The following is a 2,373-nucleotide window of genomic DNA, read 5'->3' as shown; positions in this document are numbered from 1 at the left end:
CCCCTCCCCCTCCTCCTTCCCTCTCCCTTCTCCTCCCCTCCCCCTCCTCCTTGCCTTGTCCTCATGGCCGTCAAGTTGAGTGGTTTCCACCCACCCAAGGTTCCTCAGAACTTCTCCTCTACTTCTGTTTCCCCCTCCTCTTCTCTTCCTGAACTAGTGCAACAGCCTCCTCTCTTGTCTCCACACCATCTGCAGGATAAAGACTCCAAGGACCTCCAGGACCAAAGTCCCGCCTTCTCCCCAGCCTTGTCTCCAGTCTCATGCACTTACTCCAGCGGCCCCAAACATTCTTGATCCCAGAAGGGACTCTGTCCTCTCATCTGCCAGCCTGCATGTGGCTGTTTCCCTCAGATGGATTTGCCCTTCCCAGAAAGTCCTCTCCCAGCCCTCCATCCCCGTCTAGGGTCCCCTTACTGCTTTTCATCTCACTCAGCTCAGACATCGCCTCCTCTGAGAAGCTGGCCCTATGCGCCTCCCACAGTGTTCCCATGAGAGCCAGTGCAGCCATCATCAGGGCGCTTGCCACCCTGATTGGCAGGCCTCGGGTATGTCTCATACCGCTAAGCCCAGAGCCCTGCAAGGACCATGCTCTGCACTCACACCCCTCTGTGTGTCTACACCCTGGTGATCTATGGCCAAGGGTGGGCCTCAGTTAATGACTGAGGGAAGGGTAGTACAGGAGCTGGGCTTGGTGGAATCAAAAGACCGTCCACCAGGGACTGGAGGTGACAGCATCAACAAGCCATGAGGAAGGAAAACACCAAAACCCATCCGTCAGGCCCCAGAGGTTTACAGCTAGCTAAAGAGAGACAAGTCTCTCAAGACAGATAACAAGCCAGGGCAGCTTGCAATGAGCTCCGCCGTGGCCTGATGACCTCCAGAGCTCAGACGAACAGGGTCACTGGGGAGAGCTGGGCAAGCTTAGGAAGTGGCCTCCTCCCATACTGTAACCCGGCCTTCCAGAGACTGAGCAGAATGGAGGAAGAAGGACTGAAGGAGATGCTTTGCTTATCCAACCAAACCCCACCCAGGTGTCTCCAGAGCTCCCGGGGTTCTTGCTGGGAAGAGCTTGGTGCGGCCTTTTAGCCAGGGAGCCTGAGTGCTAGCAGTGGTGAGGGAAAAGGGTAATAAAGCCAACAGAAAGAAGCATCCCCACCAGCCAACAGCCAGGTGCCAGGCAGGCCTTCCCCACCCAACCCCAAGGTGGCTGCCTGCAGTGTCTACGTGTTTGTCTTTCTGGAAGACAGGTGCCACTAGGACTCCAGAGTCAGGCCGGACCTCCTGCCCCCACAGGAAGGGGCCAGAGCCAGGAGCACCGAGATAAGGCAGGGAGGGAGGCAGAGACGCAGGTGCACTACCAACCTCTTCTGCTTGACTTTGGGCCAACTAGGGTTAGGAGTAATGGACTTAACCTGACCTTGGTCTTATATGATCTAGAGAAATGTAAATACTGAGACACAGGCCAACAGGAAAGCAGCAGGTGCAGGGGACCCAGCCAGTCCTGGCAAAGTGTCATAGTCCAGCTAGGAGCTCGCAGTGGCCTGAGCTTGCCCCACCTGTCCCCTTTGCCTTATGGGTAGCCCCTCCTCCTCCTTCCCACCCTACCCCAGGGTCAGGCTGTCTCTCTGTTCCTGACCACAAACCTGAGTCTTAGGTTACAATCTCTGAAAGGGGCTCAGAGTTCGGCTGTCCCAAAACCCACTTTGGCAGAGGAAGAAACTGAGGCCCAAGGAAGGAAAAGGCCCTAGTGCAGATCACATGGCTTCCAGACTCTTAGCATGAAGTTCCCTGTACTGACGACGCTCTGGCATCCTGAAAACATCTGCTGTCAGTCCTGCCCTCTCCAGCCTCCATCCCTTCCCTTTCCCCCAAAAAACGAGGGCTGCATTTTAACAGAGATGAAAGTGCGGCGCTCAAAGGGCAAAAGTATGATGGTGGGAGCTGAGGCACAGAAGAGGAGAGGCCACAGGGGATGGCCTGGAAACGCTGTGATGTGTGCTGAGGCAGGCTGCCTGTGGCCGTTCTGCTGTGTCCTGGCTCCTGGTTCTCCTCCCCACCCCTGGGTCTGAAAGATGACCACTGAAGGTGGGACCAGCCCAGGAGAGAAAGGGCCAGAGGAAGTTGTGGTGGGGGCCTCAACTCTGGTCCCAAGGTGCTATCTGAAGCCTACTGAGGGGTCAGTCTGCCTCTTACAAATGCTTGCCCACAACTACAGTGACACAAAAGAGGGGCGGGCCCTGAGATCTCTCCCTGCTATAGGTCCAAATGCCACCCTCCTACAATACCAATGATACTGACGCTATCAACCCCTGTGATGGCACCAGGATGGGGAAGGCAGAGACAGGCCTCTGGTGCCCTCTGCTGTTCAGCACT

Source organism: Sapajus apella, unplaced genomic scaffold (genome assembly GCF_009761245.1).
Source record: "Sapajus apella isolate SASKATOON/1434 unplaced genomic scaffold, GSC_monkey_1.0 scaffold55, whole genome shotgun sequence".
NCBI classification, from domain to species: domain Eukaryota; kingdom Metazoa; phylum Chordata; class Mammalia; order Primates; family Cebidae; genus Sapajus; species Sapajus apella.
Note: the sequence above shows the minus strand (reverse complement) of the source record.